We start from the raw sequence: 17,786 nt of genomic DNA on the forward strand, positions 1-17,786 counted from the left end.
TTTTTTTTTTTTTTTTGGTGGAAAGTTTCTCAGTTCTGCATTAAAAATGAGGGACTATGTTGTCCAAGAATAGAATAATTGATCTCTTTTAGAGGACCAAAAATGAATTTTAGGGGAAAATGCGTGTAGAGATGCTCTTGTAAAATACATAGCTGAGCGCTTCAATGACTTAGAAGCATTTTCTTTGGAGTTTAAACTTGTTTATTGGCTAATATGTTATTGTTGTATTTTGTGTGGTCTCTTCAATAGCCAAGGAAAGCTGTGAATAAGGTATAGGTTTAGTGGTGTCTTTTATTACTTGTGTTCGAGAGCCAGTCTGGTGGGTTATCTTTATCTGTGTGGTCTATTATAATTACTATGAATGTTGTTTGTTTACTTGGAAGGGAGTTCTTAAGTAGCAGTAAGTTTCCTGGCATACATTGGGCTCTGGGGTAGATCAGATCTACTTTCCTCCTCTACTGTGGCCAAGATCCTAAACCAGAAATGAGCAGGGAGGAGTAGTGGTCAACTGGGGCTTAAAATACCCTCGAACCTCCTCTTGACTCACTTTGCCCTACTTATCCTTTAGGAGGAGATCTCTTTAGGAAGAGGAAGCTGATTATCAATAAGGCTTGGAAGAGGGACTACAGTACAGTGAGTTTAATTCATCCTACTGCAGTGATTCTCAAACTTGACTGTGCATTAAAATTCCTGACGGGCTTGTTAAAACACAGATTGCTGGGCCCACCCCTACAATTTCTGGTTTAACAGGTCTGGGGTGGGCCTGAGAATTTGCATTTTTAATAGTTTCTAGGAGATGCTGCTATTGCCCAAGACTTCCTTGAGAATCACTGTTCTGTGGGTCAGGATGGGCTACCAGTCTCTTTCTGAAGTGACGAGGTATTGGGGGGCGGCACTGCAAATGAATTACACCATCTGCTTGGAAGGCCTTTCTGGGCCCTGAGGTTTAGCTGACAGCCCGCTCTGGGCTAGGCTTCTCCCCTACGTAGCCAGCTACTTCCCATGGCATTTTGTTTTCCTAATCCTTGTCGGGCACTTCCTTTTCTTAGGACGCACTTGGAGTGGACGTTCCCAGGTGTAGATTCTACCAGAGAGAGTCAGACCCAACAGTATAACTTTCCTTTCTTGTGGGTTTAGTTTGAGCTCTTTTATCCCATGGTATCTTCCAGGAGAGGATGTGTCCAGATCCTTCTGGAAGCTCAGCAAAAACTTTGGGAATCCTCAGAGCAAAATTTGGGAGTCCTTTCCCACTCTTGTTTAGGAAAAGGACTGGCAGAACTATCTGTAAATGTTCCCATACTCATTGTAGCGCAGCGATGGGGGAAATAGAAGGTAGATATTTTGTTTCAAAGATGATTATATTTCGTATTGGGACTCTTGGCACTAAGACTGAAACAATACTTTATTTGTATAATTTGAGATTATCAATAAAGCACCTACATTTTTTTATATAGCTTAAGGGTGCTCTTAATTATAAGAAGGTTTTGCTTAACCTTGTAACAGAGCCAGTAAATGACTTCCTTCAGACTGTAACTACGATATCGTATGTTTTGTTCCCTTATTCCTCAACATAAATAAAATAGTTTTTAGAAATTTTGTCTCAGAGACTCATGTTCTTGTTTGAAATATCTAATTATTCTATTTTAGCTGCAAGTCTATCTGTGGCATGGTTTGAGCAAAATGAGGCTGAGTTGAGGTTATATGTTTACAAATCAGATGCTGAGTTGATAATCTTGGGGGTGTCTAGAAGATAAGATGAGGTCCCGCAATGAGTGCAAATGAAACTGGTTAAAAAGTGGGGTTTAAAAGTTAATGTAAGTTAGAAGAATCTGGTCAAAAGGGGGGAAATGCAGAACAGAATTTCAGATTCTCATGGGCTCTAGAATTTCTGGAGACATGGAAGGTGAATGAACCCTGAAACTATTGCCCTAAGATAATCTTTAAGCCTTAAACCAAAAATATCCCCTGAAGTCATCTTAAAACTGAACAATAATTTGGCTTAACTAGTAAAAAAAGGTCTGCCTTGAGCATTATGCTCTTTTAAGATCTATATATATATGGGATCAAACTGACAACAGCAACTCAAAAGATTAGATAGGAACGTTAAGGGGCCGTGAGTTTATGTTAACGAGGAAGGAACGACTCAGAAAAGGAGGGTGAGAATGGTTGCACAACTTGAAGAATGTAATCAATGTCACTGAATTGTACATGTAGAAACTGTTGAATTGATGTATATTTTGCTGTGTATATTTTCAACACCAACAAAACAAATAAAATTTAGAAAAAAATTTATGAAAGTTAATATACTTTAAGTGCTATTAGAGCTAGGATTAGTGCTGAAAACCCTAGGTCTTAAAAAGGGAAGAATATGTAAAAACACCATTATACTTAGGGAGGTAACCAGGAAATATGTTGGTGGTTGTTTCTGAGTAACAGTGCTGTGAAATTTGCATAGCTTTGGACAGAACTTTAGACAGTATAGGAGGGAAAAGTGGTTGGTATGCAAATGCACCATTACAAATGTAATTTTTGCCCTCATAAGTATCCTGGAGACAGATTGAAGCTGAAAGATGGCTGCTAGTCTACCTTTAGGTACTCATAACTTATTGCCCAGCACCAGTATCACATCAGAGTACCTGAGTGGTGCAAATGGTTAACAGCTCGGCTGCTAGCTGAAAACTTGGAGACTTAGGTCTACCCAGAGGTGCCTTGGAAGAAAGACCTGGCGATCTACTCGTGAAAAATCAGTGATTGCAAACCCTGTGGAGCATAGTTCTACTCTGACATACATGGGGTCACTGTGAGTTGGAGTCTACTCTGGCAACTGAGGACAAGGTGGGGGCAGCACTGCATCACAGTCCAGTCTTCAGTGTTGGCTATTTCAATCGTGGTAGCAGCCTCAAGATTATAAACTACAGTTTAATACTTTTAATTTGAAGGACCCAGGGTAACACAAACCAACCATAAATCTCTTAAAATCTCACTGAAGGGAAGTGCAGGGCAATTTGAGCTTTATGGATTGACTTGAGAACGCAAACGTTATTTAGTGTATTGCTTCTATGGGAAGATGATCTGTAAATCCCAAATTGGTGAGTTAAACCTAATTTTAGAACTCAGCCATTGAGTTGTGGTATAGTCATTGGAGATGGGTCTATATGATCATTAGCTTCATAAAGGTTTATTTTCTCTGTTCTGTCAATTCACCGTAAACAAAATGCTGATGGTGCAATCCAGAATAGGTAGGGCAGACAGCGATCTTCAGGATGACAGTATTTGTTTTTACTTGCTCCTCTTTACTTTCCCATTGTCTAGCCCAGAGTTGGCACTCAATAAATTCTAATCAACTGGTGAATGATAAGAGAGAATTTGCAACTTCATCCTCTTTAGGTTGTTAATTAGAAAACAGTATTTGGAGGACAGATAACACGTGAATGTTTAAAGAGAGACCCTGGGACTTTTCTACGTTTCTAAAGGGGACCTTTCTCCTGCTTTTTTATCAGTTATTTCAGATAAGTAATGGCCCTAGATAGGGGATTGCTTTGTCCAGGTTTTGTCTTAGGGCATTGTCTTAGTCATCTAGTGCTGCCATAACAGAAATACCACAAGTGGATGGCTTTAACAGAGAGAAATTTATTCTCTCACAGTCCAGTAGGCTACAAGTCCGAATTCAAGGTATCGGCTCTAGGGGAAGACTTTTTCTTCTGTCAGCTCTGGAGGAAGATCCTTGTCATCAGTCTTCCCTTAATCTGGGAGCATCTCAGCGCAGGAACCTTGGGTCCAAAGGACGCGCTCTGCTCCCGGCACTGCGTTCTTGGTGGTATGAGGTCTCCCTTCTCTGCTTGCTTCCCTTTCTTTTTATCTCTTGTAAGATAAAAGGTGGTGCAGGCCACACCCCAGGGAAACTCCCTTTACATTAGATCAGGGATGTGACCTTAGTAAGGGTGTTGTACAATCCCACCCTAATCCTCTTTAACATAAAATTGCAATCACAAAATGGAGGATAACCATAAAATTCTGAGAATCGTGGCCCAGCCAGATTGATACACACATTTTTTGGGGACATAATTCAAACCATGACAGGCATCTAGGACATGTATGACCTCAGAATATGTGTCTTTGTCTAGTGCTGAAGCCATCAAAAGTGCCAGATGGTCGTGTACTCCTAGATGTTAGCCTAGGATTTATTTTTAAATAGCTGTTGATACATTTTTTTTGGAGTCCCTGGGTGGTGCAAACAGTTAACATACTCAACTGCTAACCAAAAAGTTGGTGCTTCAAGTTCACCCGGAAGTGCCTCAGAAGAAAGACCTGGTGATCTATTTCTGAAAAATCAGCCATTGAAAACCCTATGGAGCACAGTTCTATCCTGACACATATGGGGTCTCCATGTCTCGGGGTCACCATGAGGCAGAGTCAATATGATGGCAACTTCTTTTTTTAAATTGATATAGTTTAAACTTCTTGTTGCTAATGTTCAACAGACTACCTGCCCTGTTTCAACAAAGACGTCAAGAGGTAAAATTTATCTCAGTCGATTTTTCCCTGTTCATTTCTGTGCCTTTACATCTCCCTACTGGTTTTTGGTTGAACAGTGATTTAGCATAATTACAGAAGCCCTGAATAAAGCCTCTCTGTTAGTACTTGGCCAGCTGTTTAGGGATTATTCATATGTGTGCTTAATATGGATGCAAAAATGTATAACAAATCTATGTATCAATAACCCTATACTTAAATGCATAATTTTATCCCCTTTCTTCTAAGGTCTGCCTCTTATTTATTTTAACTTTTATTTTCACTGAAATAGGACTTTTGTCGATAGAGCTCAAAGAATTTTCCAGAACCACTTCATTGCCAAAGGAATAGGCAACCAGGCTTTTGAATGCTCACACTTGTGTTGCAACCAAGCCTTGTGTTTAGCTCTCACATTGCTTGCTGGCTGTCTTTCTTCATTGAAGATGGAGAAGTACATATGAAGGGGAAATGGAAGCATCTAGGGGCACTAGGCCTGCCAAGTCTTCAAAATGTGCTCCACATTGGGAGCCTTGCCTGATGGCATTTATGGTGTACAGGGATGGAAAAAAAATATAAAGGAGCCAGAAGGAAAGAGGGGGCTTGGCATTCATCATGCTGGTGAAAAATAGTTTCTGCTATCAGCTTTATGTTACTTGCATTCCCTAAGGTAAGTTCACATATGATACTTATTCCCTAAGCAGTGAGGCATTCTTTGTCCTTCTAGAGTAAAATATGTAAGTGACCCTAAGAAATCCCTGGAGAATAAGTGAGGAGAGAAAGCCTTTTCTCTCATTCAGCGTTGATAGCCTCCAAGAGCCAGATCTCCTCTGTGGCCTACTCTTCATGGACAAAAACTGCCCTTTTTGCATTCATCCTGGTATCAGAGCTTTAGATACTGCCTGTCAGTGATGGATGGAAAAACTGCATAGCCTAAAGAAGCAGATACAGGCTTTCTTGCCGCAGACTCGAGGCCCACAATTTGTTTCTCCTCTTTTAAACAGCCTTCTAAGTGTCTTTCAACAGCAACCAAAAATTTGGTTATTTAAAAATGGTCATAAATATAGTCGGGCCAAAGCTAAAGAGGTTGAAGGGTAAAGCCTTTTGTATGAGCCGAAAATAATTTTGGAAAGTTGAGGAGGTTGAGTTTAACAGATATTTGGATCAACTTTTAAAAGAGGAAAAAATGTGACCGAAAGCCAGAAACACAGTTGTAGCAACATCTGTACGGACAAACTGTTTTCCATATGCTTTTTTTTTAAAAAAAGAAGAAAAATAACATTAAAAAGTATAACAGTAATACATGAATGCATTCTTGTTTTCAAAATTTCAAACAAGTTAGAGATATATAGAGTTAAATGCAGAAGTTTCCCTGCATCCTCCGTTCCCACTACCATTTCCACTCCTAAAGATAACCTCCTGATACCACCTGGGATGCATTTATTATGTACATAATAAAATATATAGCTTTATTTATTGTGTAGATAATCAAATACATAGCTTCATTTTTGGTTACAGAAAGAAATTATAATACCAGTTGTCTTAGTTACCTAGTGCTGCCATAATGAAAAATACCACAGTGGGTGGCTTTAAAGAACACAAATGTATTGTCTCACATTTTTGGAGGCTACAGGTCCAAATCAGAGCATTGGCTCTAGGGGAGGGTCCTTCCTTGTTGGTACTGGCATGTCCCTTGGCATTCCTTGGCTTGTGGACAGTTCCTCACATGGCATCTGTCTCACCACCCCGCCCATGTTTGTCTTGTGTCTGTTCTGCTCTTTTTATAACTCAGAAATGATTAGGTTTAGGACCCACCCTACACTGGTATGACCTGATTAACATAACAACTGAAAACCCCAATTTCCAAACAGGATTCCATCCATAGATATAGGAGTTAGGACTTCCACATTTCTCTTTGGGGGTCATAATTATGTCTATAATACCAATCTTGATCTGCATGTTTTTAAAGGCAACAATTTGCCTTGTCAGTCTTTCTGTCTCAGTACCTCAGTCTCTACTGCATTTTGTTTAGTAGTATTTTAGAGTAGTCTGGCACCAGGCTATGCCCCTTACAAGCTGGGTGACGTGGAGCAGGTTTCTTCTCTCTTGCCTCAGCATTGTCATCTCTAATGGAGCAGTAATAGAACCTACCTTGTAGGGTTGTTACTCAGACAAACTGAATTTATATGTGAAGGACTTGGAAAAGTTCCTGGAATTTAGTAACTGTAAATATTGGAGCTCTGGTGGTGCAGTGGTTAAGAGCTTGGCTGCTAACCAAAAGATCAGCAGTTTGACCCACCAGCCACTCCTTGGAAACCCTATGTGCGCAGTTCTACTCTGTCCTATAGGGTTGCTAAGAGTCTGAATCAACCTGACGGTAACAGGCTTATTTTGGTTTTGGTATATAAATATTAACTATTATTACTATTATTATTGTAGATGAATTGTGATTTATTGAATTCTTCTTCTTTTAACGGGCATTTAAATTGTTCCCAAGTGTTCAAAAAATTCTTTGGAATCATACCTTGTATATAAAGATGGATACTTGGAAATGGATTGCTGAGAGAAAACATGCATATTTTCAGGCTTGATAGATTCTGCCAAATTGCCCTCCATAAATGCTTTGCCAATTATACTCCCACCAACAGTATATGAGGGTACCCATTTTTTTATATTCTCACTCATGCTGGATTTTATCAATCTTTTATATTTTTACTGATTTGGATTAAAATGATATTTGATTACTAATAAAGCTAAACATCTTTATCATGGGGTAATTGGCCATTTATAGTTTTTCTAAGGAAACCCTGGTGGCATAGTGGTTAAGAGCTATGGCTGCTAACTAAAAGGTAGACAGTCTGAATCTACCAGGCACTCCTTGGAAACTCTGTGGGGCAGTTCTACTCTGTCCTATAGGGTCTCTATGAGTTGGAATCGACCTGATGGCAACGGCAACAGGTTTGTGTTTTTTTTTTTAAATAGCTCTATGAAGAAGAAATGATTTTTTTTACTTGTTGATTTATAGACTTACTTTATAAATTATATATATTAACCTTTTATTGGTTATATGTGTTGTTTACATTTTGTTCTAGTCTTTTGATTTTTGTTATGGTGTTTTTGGCAGACAGAAGATTCACCTTTTTATATAAGCAAATCTGTCCATTTTTTCCCCAAGTTTTGTGTCTTACTTAAGAAGACCTTTCCCACCATAAGATGGTAAACATACTTTTAAGTATTTTCTTCTCCTAATTGAACTCTATGATTTAAAAAGAATCTTAGCTCTTTAATCCTTTTACTATTCTTTTCTTAGAAAAAAAAATTGATGTGAAGTTGTCCTTTCTTTTTCAAAGATATATAGAATAAAGATATTTCAGTGAATTTTAGTATGACATTTTCAGAGAAAGAGAGACCAGTATTATTATTTTAACATTCTAGAATCAGATAGGCACTCATAAAAAAGAAGTTTGAAGAAATTCTAGTGATTAATTCTTTTCTGTAAAGTGAGTAGTGGGTATCTTTGGCTCTCTCTTCTCATAGGGGAATGTAAACCTCACCAGATACCATCAGAGAAATGGAATTTTCATAGAAACCTTCTTTTTTACTGCCCTCTGCCAACTTCAAATTGAGTTCAAAATGTATCTTAGCACAAAATTTGTCTATGCCAGTCAAGTTCTCCAAAATTTCAGAGAAGACATTCAATTGAAATAGACATTTAGTTCATTCATTGAGTCATTTAACCAATTGAAAAATGTGTATATCTCAAGACAAAAATTAATCCCAGTGTTTCTCTCCTGTCACTTGGAGAAGTTATAAAAAACTTTTCCCTTATGTTTATGAGGTGAAAATCTCCTTTCCAAAGCCTCTCACTTTTTTTAGTGCCAACATTTGGGTTATGTACGCATGCGAGCGGAACATGCTTTTTTATTTGCAACATATTGAAAATGTGTAGAACTTTTAAGAATTCACTAGATTAGGCAAGACAGGAAAGAGAGGAATCAGCTTTTCTTCCGTTAGCCTTGTCAGAGCACTTAACTCTAACTTTTCATCAACTACCCCGAGGCGTTCCCACAAGCCCATTATGATTGAGGGGAGAGCTCTTTGTGTCTAACATGAAGGTGTATGCAGTATTATTGAGGGGCTTTCTACTCTAGTTTACTGAAGGATAAAAAGCTCCTTTAAGAAATTAGATTTCGTACTTACCCAAAAGTCACGAAAAATTGTTACCTCTTCTTTGCTGTCCTTAAACCTTTTCAAGACCCAATTATTTTCTCCTCTAAATTTTTTAATGATACTATCTGTTTTCACTAATGAGGGCATGCTGATTAAAGGACCAGTTCAGAATTTTTATTATGAATTATGGATTTTATTGGTGCCTTTAGTCCATTTACATTCAGTGTAATTATTGATGGGTATGAGTTTAGCGTTGTCATTTTGGTGTCTTTTTGTGTGTGTGTGTTTTGACAGTTTCTTTGTTCCACTTAATTTTTCTGTGCAGAATCATTTTTCTTTTAATCTTTTTCACTGTTGCTGATTTTGTATTTGCTGAGTCTTTATGTTTTTCTTGTTTTTTGTTTTAATGTGTAGGATTGTTAGTTTCCTTTGTGGTTACCTTAATACTTACCCTGTTTTTATAAGTTTAAACCAATCTTTTATTTCTACATAGCACCTTGACTTCCTCTCCATATGAAAGATCTATGACATTTTTTGTCCCTCTTTTTTGTTTTAATGTTGTCATATTTTTCATATTGACATCGGTTTCCCTATTTTCAGTGTTTTAGCTTTGATTTGCTTTTGTGACTTGCCTATCTGAGTTGATATCTCGTTGCTCTGTCCTGTATTGTAGTCTTGGGTTGTTACCTGATGTTACTGATTTTCTAACCAGAGGACTCCCTTTAGTATTTCTTGTAATTTGGTTTGGTTTTTGCAAAGTCCCTAAACTTCTGTTTATCTGGACATGCCCTGATTTTGCCATCATATTTGAGAGACAGTTTTGCTGGATATATAATTCTTGGCTGGCAATTTTTTTCCTTCAAGGCTTTCTATATGTCATCCCATTGCCTCCTTGCCTGCAAGGTTTCTGCTGAGTAGTCCAAGCTTATTCTTATTGACTCTCCTTTGTAGATGACTTTTTGTTTATCCCTAGAAGCTCTTAAAATTCTCTATCTTTGGTTTTGGCAAGTTTGATTATAATATGTCTTGGTGACTTTATTTTGGGATCTACCTTATGTGGGGTTCAATGAGCATCTTGGATAGATATCTTGTCATCTTTCATGATATCAGGGAAGTTTTCTGCCAACAACTCTTCAACAATTTTCTCTGTATTTTCTGTTATCCCCCCTCCCCATTCTGGTACTCCAATTACTCGTAGGTTATTCCTCTTGATAGTGTCCCACATAATTCTTAGGATTTCTTCATTTTTTAAAATTCTTTTATCTGATTTTTCCTCAAATAATTTGGTGTCAAGTGCTTTATCTTCAGTCTCACTACTTCTGACTTTCATTGCCTCAATTCTGCTCCTGTGACTTTCTACTGAGTTGTCTAATTCTGAAATTTTATTGTTAGTCTTCTGGATTTCTGTTTGCTGTTTCTCTATGGGTTCTTTCAGCCTGGTAAATTTGTCATTGTGCTCTTCTATAATCTTCTTAAGTTCCTCTCTTGCTTTCTCTGTGTGTTTTTTGGCTTGCTCTGCATTTTGCTTGATCTCCTTCCTGATGTCTTGAAGATTTCTGTATATTAATCTTTTGTATTCTACCTCCAATAATTCCAAGAAGTTCTGTTCCTCTGGAAAATTTATTGATTCTTTGTTTTGGGAGTTTGCTGAAGCCATCATGGTCTTCCTGTTTATGTGATTTGATATTGACTGTTATCTCCGAGCCATCAGTAAATTATATTTATTTATTATATGTTTGCTTACTGTGTCCTAGCTTCTTGTTTTGTTCTGGTATGCCCAAATAGGCTGCTCTTGTGAGCTAGTTTGATTATTTGCACCTGTGAAGCTCTAACATCCTGTCACCAGGTGGTTAGATCTGTTACTAGGTATGTAAGCCCAGGAGTACGTTTACTTTTCTTGTATGGATTCAGCTCAGGTGTCCAGGTAGTGGTCACTAAGTGTGTGGTGCAGGCTCTCACCTACAGTCCTAGATGGGCAAGGGTGATTGGAGTAGGCACGGGTATCTGGCTGCAGTAGGGGGTCATGTGCTGAGCAAGGCAGGGGGCTGATGGCTGCCCCTGAGTGCCTGAGAGGAAAGTGTGTCCCTGTTCCCTAGAGCACGTAGGTGGGTGGGTTTTGCAGCTGGACTATGGACTTCCAATGCTGTTGCCTGTAAGGACTTGGAGGCACCACTTATTCTTGGACCCCTGTCGCAGGTGGCTAGGTGGCATGGGTGGAGCCACCAGTCCTCAGGCCCCTGATGTGGGTAGGTGAGGAACCTGCTTAATGGGCAGAGTGGTGTCAAATGTCATGAACTTGCCACTCCACCATATAGCTCATACAGTTAAAGTTAGGCTTCAGGTATATATAACCTATTGTACTATGCTAATGAGGGCCTACCTGTTGAAATGTGCCCACACAGATCTATGCAGGGATGAAAGGCATTCAAAATCCGAGGACCCCTTATGTCTGTCCCTAGGCAAAGGAGCTGTGCCTACTCTGAGTTCCCGGCTTAGGGGAGCTGGCAGATTATTTTTTCCCGCTTATTAATTTGTTCCCTCTCCAAGGCTGGGACAATGTCTCAGGGTGTGTGATTGGTCCTACTTCTGGCCCAGGGGACTCAGCAATTGCTGAAGCTGGCCAGGACCTAGTGCAGAGCAGGGAGGGGCAGGTAAATGGGAGAGAGGTTTTTCCCAAAGGGAGTGTTTTTTGATCCACGTAGTAGGTTAGACGCACGTACTGACCTTTTGCCTATTGAGCACTGCTTTTCACCTGTTCTGGATGCTTGAGTAGACTCTCTGCCTCTCATTCTCTCCTGATGTGGAAACGTGTCCCGAGTGTCACTGCTTGCCTCATCGTGCGTGGGAGCTGATCTGGCCTGCAGGGTGCCTGTTCCCACTGGGTCAGACCTGGCACTCCTTGCTGCTTCCGAACCATCTCTCGTTCCTCCTGCCACTCAGTTCGATTCCTCAGCTTTGCCTTTGATGTTCAGGGCTCCTAATTGTCATATATAATCGATTCACTTGTTTTTTTGGGTCTTTGTTGTAAGAGGCACCACGAGAAGCATCTGACTACTCCACCATCTTGGCCCCGCCTCCTCAACCTCTGAGTCATGGATTTTGATATCCATAATCTGGGATCACATATGTCCCAGAGGACCATAGATGACATAAATCTTTCTGATATGAGTCAGTGATAAAATTATTTTTTTAATTTTATTTCATTTTTGAAATTTTATAAAACATAAGGTAAAACATGAAGGCACCTGGCAATGACTGCACATACATTTTATTCGAGTCTCCTTCTTCTTAGCCCTCTTATTATTTTTCACAAAATTTTTCAAAACATGGCACAATACATTCTTTTTTTACTGCAAAAGCAGTACTACTTACAGCCCAAATAAATAAAACCAAGGATTTTTTATCTCAGGAAAATTACCAGTACAATGCATTCTTCATTACTGCAAAAGCAGTACTTACAGGCCAAATAAATAAAACTAAAGGAATTTGAATCTCAGGAAAGTTACCACTGCTGTGTATTTTTCATAGCAAAAGCAGTATTAACAGCTAAGAATCAGAAACAGCTGCCCTGGAATATTGCAGAACTTCTCACAGTGGTGCATACCACCTGCAACATGTGGAAGCAAAGACTGGGCCCTAAGATTGTGAATACAGGGTAAGAATAACTTATAGGAGTTCCAGTCTCTTGAAAAGTACCCCTGCAATGCATTTTTCTCTATTGAAAAGGCATTATTTACTGTTCAGAAGCTAGAAAAGAAGGGAGCCAGTAGCACCTGAAAACAATGAATGGAATCAAGGAGAAAATGGCCACTGTGACTGAATGAAAATGGGCGATAGCTTATTCTCATGATAAGTACATTCTCACAAGAACATAGTAACTGGGAAATAGTGAGGAGGCTTATCCCACAGAAATAAAGGCAAACCTGTCAAAAGTTTAGAAAATTCACACATCCAGGATGCATCACCTAAGACAATGATCAGTCTACACAAAAATGAGGCTCCCACTCAGGATTTGTGAGTTTCATGCATTTCAAAAGGCTCCCACCTTGAAGCTAAATGTGTTAAAATCAGGCTACCCACTTTCCAAAGAACTCCAGAGGCATAAAAAGTTGGTGAGTTACCGTGTGTTCCACGGATCTTGAAAGAGTAACCCTGTGGTGGGTTGCCGGAGTGGCAAAAACGTTATGTGTTCAACTGCTAGCTGAAAGGTTGATGGTTTGAACCCACCCACAGGTGCCTTGGAAGACAGGCAGGCCTGGTGAGCTGCTTCCAAAAGGTCAAAGGCCTGAAAACACTATGGAGCGGTTCTACTCTACACACGTGGGGTCACCATGAGTTGGAATGGACTCTATGGCAACTAACAACAACAAACCCTGTGATGAATTAATTCATTTTGACCTCCTCACACATATCATGACATACTTTAATAAGGGATTTCAAAATGTAAAACTCTACTCTCTTCTTCTTCTTTCTCCCTATATTCCTCTCTTACCTTTCATTTTTTTCCTGCCATTTTGTCTTTCTAGATCTCTGTGCTTTCTGATTTTATGTTCTGTCCTCTCTCTCAGTTGTCTTCCTCTTCATTCCTGATGTCTGAGTTTGGTGAACAAGCTTCTCAGAATTTATGAAGAAGACAGATAATAACTTGGCATACATTTTAACATATGCTTTGATTTTATCTTACTTTATTTTGGGCAAGAAATACTGAATGACTGTGGAAATAAATTTAGCCCTAAATCTGCAAAATCGTCATGTGGCACTTTAGAATGCAGCCTGTTTGAATAATGCACACTCTTCATGTTTGTAAGCTGTTAACTCTTTTAAGTCTTCATCCCTGGGAACATATAGGAATATAATATTGGAGACTGTGAATCAGGTAAGCTTGGGTTCAAATCCCAGATTTTCCACCTGCTAATGATTGTGGTTGTTTTGAGGTGCCACTGAGTCAGTTCTAACTCGTAGTGACCCTATGTACAACAAAATGAAACGCTGCCTCGTCTGGCACCATCCTCACAATTGTTGCTATGTTTGAGCCCATTGTTGCAGCCACTGTGTCAATCGATCTCATAGAGGGTCTTCTCTTTACCAAGCATGATGTCTTTCTTCAGGGACTGGTCCCTCCTAATAACATGTCCAAAGTAAGTGAGACGAAGTCTCACCATTTTTGCTTCTAACAAGCATCCTGGCTGTACTTTTTCCAAGACAGATTTGTTCATTCTTCTGGCAGTCCATGGTATATTCAGTATTCTTCATCAAACCATAATTCAAAGGCATCAATTCTTCTTTGGTTTTCCTTATTCATTGCCCAGCTTTTGCATGCTTATGAGGCAATTGAAAATATTGTGGTTTGGGTTAGAGGCACCTTAGTCCTCGAAGTGAAATCTTTGCTTTTTAACACTTTAAAGAAACCTTTTGCAACAGATTTGCCCAATGCAATATGTCATTTGTTTTCTTGATTGCTGCTGACTGTTAACTATTGATTGTGGATCCAAGTAAAATGAAATCCTTGCCAACTTTAATCTTTTCTCCATTTATCATGATGTTGCTTATTAATCCAGTTTTGAGGATTTTTATTTGTTTTATGTTGAGGTGCTATCCATAATTTGGGACAAATCTTTTCAGCTCTCTAAATCTTAGATTCCTCTTTTGTAAGAAGAAGGATGAATACTTATCACTCATAATTATAAAAATTAAGTGTTTAGTGCCTATAAGAGACAGTTCTTTTTCAGATTTATTTTATAGTAATGTTTCATTCTACCACCTGTCTGTCGTACTGTGATGGCTTGCGTGTTGCTATGATGCTGGAAGTTATGCTACTGATATTTCTAATACCAGTAGGGTCACCCATGGAGGACAGGTTTCAGCAGAGCCTCTAGACTAAGACAGACTAGGGAGAAGGCTTGAATATTGTCTGATATAGTGCTGGAAAATAAGCCTCCTAGATTCCAAGGCACTCAAAATACATAGTGGCCACAACAATGGACTTGAGCATACGAATGATTATGAAGATGGTGCAGAACCTGGCGATGTTTTGTTCTGTTCTACATGTTGAGTCAGCGTTGACTCAATGGCAACTAACAACAACAATTACAACACATCATTGAGGAAAAGACTGAATCTGAATTGCAGAAAAATGTCACAACTGTATACAGTGTATATTAGTGCTTCAAGGTTTATTAGTTGAGTTTCGAGAGAAAAAAAGCAATTTACAGTGTGTCTCTACTTTATGGGCACGTAATATGAATATAAAATTGCTGAAGTGTATGTTTATTTTAAGCCCTTCAGCCAATAAAGTGAAAGATTCTATGTATGAATTATTGTCAGTTCTTAATTTTATTGTCCTTTAAGTAATTTGCCTGTTTAAATTGAGTTGGGGTTTCTAAGAAACCTGTTTATTTATTGATTTGTCCTGTGGGTTTTACCAGGTTCTTTTGGGAGGAGCATTTACTGAAGGAAAAGGGCAGAAAGGGCAGGGCTGGGGGAAAGCCCTCCCCCACCCCCGCCATGATCATTAACTTAGATCTAGGAACATGAGCTCATGAAGCCTCCTGGTCTAATGTGTTTCCCTTTTGCTTGGAGGGTATGGCAACTACTAAAATGATTTATTTTATACAAAAATGAGCTTTAATTTTTCATGTCTTTATAGCCTGCTTGAGAGGAAAAAGGGGATTCTGGGGCAATTATACTCTTCCTTATGCAATAGATTGTCACCCATATTATTATAACCATAGACCAAGGCCCTGCATTTCCGTGACCAGAGCCAAGACTTAAACAGGGGATTGTGACATTATTTTTGTCAAGACATCAGCAAAAGTGGAAACACAGTGGCTTCTTCTGTGATCTTCTGGGAGTTGTAGTGGCAGGAAGAGGGAGAGGGAGAGAGAGAAAAAGAGCAAGAGATAGATTCTGACCTCCATTCTAATCCTTCAAGTCTTTGTTGTTGTTAGCTGCCCTCATGTCAGCTCCGACACATGGCGACCTTATGTATAACAGGAAGAAATGTTGCTGGTCCTGCACCATCTTCATGATCGTTGGTATGTTTGAGTTCACTGTTACGGATATTGTGTAGTGCCTTCCCACCCAGGGGACTTATCTTCTAGCACAATATAGGACAGTATTCTGTTGTGATCCATAAGGTTTTCATTGACTAATTTTCAAAAGTACATTACCAGGCCTTTCTTCCTAGTCCGTCTTAAGCTGGAAGCTCTGCTGAACCCTGAGTACCATGGGTCACCCTGCTGGTATTTTGAAATACCGGTGGCATAGCTTCCAGCATCATAGAAGCATGCAAGCCACTACAGTAGGACAAACTGACAGACGGGTGGTAGTTTAAGTCTTTAGTAAGAACTTAATATTCCTGAGTTGAAGGCAGAGGAGATGTCTCAGCCTCTAACAGTAGCTGTGTAAGGAAGGAAGGGGATTTGAGTTCAGGGGGTCAGAGTGGTGTGGTAGGGGACAATGTTAGGAATGAGGTGGTGTTTCTGTTTACACTTGTAGTTTTCAACATTTTAGTTCTGGCAAGACTTGAGTAGAGTCAACCATCCAGCTGAGCCTTTCTCACTCTTATTTCCTGGGTCATCTGTAAAAAGAAATTTTTTTAATGACCAGAAAGAAGAGAATAGGATCAACAAGATCATTCGAGGGTCCCCTTCAGCTTTAACTTCTACCATTCTGTTAAAAAACCATTTTATACAATTGCACACTCACTAAAAAAAAGTCTGCCACATACTTCTAGTGTTTTCCTGTGTTATTTTTAGGTGTAATGATACAGTCTTTTTTTCTCCATGGAGGAACCACCATCTCCTTACTATTAACCTCTGGTTGATTTCTGTTTGGAGGGGAATAGGGGTTGTTAAATTTCATGAAGTGACCAACATGGCCTCTATATGGAAATGTCTAAAATGTATCATTGAATCTTCATGTTAAGAAGCAATGAGAAATTTTTATTTTCTTCCTTCCTTTTTTCTTTTCTTTCTTTCCTCCTTTTTTTTTTTTATATTAACATATGAAATACTATGTCTGTAGGGTCAACACTAACTACCCCTAGAAGCATTTTCAAACTGTGTTCATCTCAAGAAAGTATTGTCTCTAAGTTATAAACAGAAGCCATTTTTTATTTAGTGGACATCCCCAATGACTCTGTCTACTATTAATTTGCACATGGCATCCATCCTTCAGGGACACCTTTGAAATCTGAGCTTGAGAGCAGAGAGAGGCAGCTCCACTGGAGCTATCCCTTCCTGGAATGGTGTGAGTTTTAGGGAGCAAGCAGTTCAACAGCTGGGCTGTTTCCCAGTTTTTTTGAGTCAGACTTCACTGCATTGCTTTGTTATTTTGTTTGAAGTAAATCCTTGCAACATTAGATTTATCCATATCGAAATGCCACACATTCCATAATCCAGAAGAAATAATTTCTATATTATCTACATGTGTTTTTTCCTCTGTGAGTGCAGACAATTGCAAGGTGGTTTTAGATATATATTTATATGCATGTCCCAAAATTATTTACTCCTCACATCAGATATTAATTCTCCTGTGATTCCTTGGCAATGGGTGAGGAATAGCAAAAAGATCTAGGATTGGATTGAGCATGGAACGCACACTTATCTGAGGCACAGATTGTGAAATATATGATTTTATTTTTCAATAATAGCAAAAAAAATCCACTGCCATTGAGTTGATTCCGACTTATAGCGACCCTATAGGACAGCATAGAACTGCCCCATAGGGTTTCCAAGACTGTAATCTTTACGGAAGCAGACTGCCACATCTTTCTCCCACGGAGTGTCTGGTGGGTTCAAACCAATGACCTTTTGGTTAGCAGCTGAGCACTGTAACTACTGCACCACCAGTAAAATATCTAGTTTAAGCTTTTTTTTCCACTGGGTAGCAGAAATCTAATCTCTTAACCACTCTGGGTAATCTCAAACAACTGGATAATCAAGAAAATTCAACATTGTCTCATCACTTCTAGGTTGCCCACTTGTCTCTCCATTTCCTCAGGTTGCATTTCAGTTTCTAGGTGGTGATGGAGTTTGTGTGTCAGAGGTTATGAAGTGCCACTGCAGAGGGAGGAGACAGATCTGTGGCCACTGGTGGTCATTTCT

General features: G+C 39.2%; 1 protein-coding gene across 5 annotated transcripts in view; it reads left to right on the forward strand.

The window, feature by feature from the left end:
• The window catches only part of NTRK2 (neurotrophic receptor tyrosine kinase 2), a 437,432-nt gene that overhangs the window by 86,968 nt on the left and 332,678 nt on the right, over nucleotides 1-17,786 (forward strand). The window lies entirely within an intron of this gene.

The sequence above is a fragment of the Trichechus manatus genome, unplaced genomic scaffold, assembly GCF_000243295.1.
Source record: "Trichechus manatus latirostris isolate Lorelei unplaced genomic scaffold, TriManLat1.0 scaffold00082, whole genome shotgun sequence".
Classification (NCBI taxonomy): Eukaryota; Metazoa; Chordata; class Mammalia; order Sirenia; family Trichechidae; genus Trichechus; species Trichechus manatus.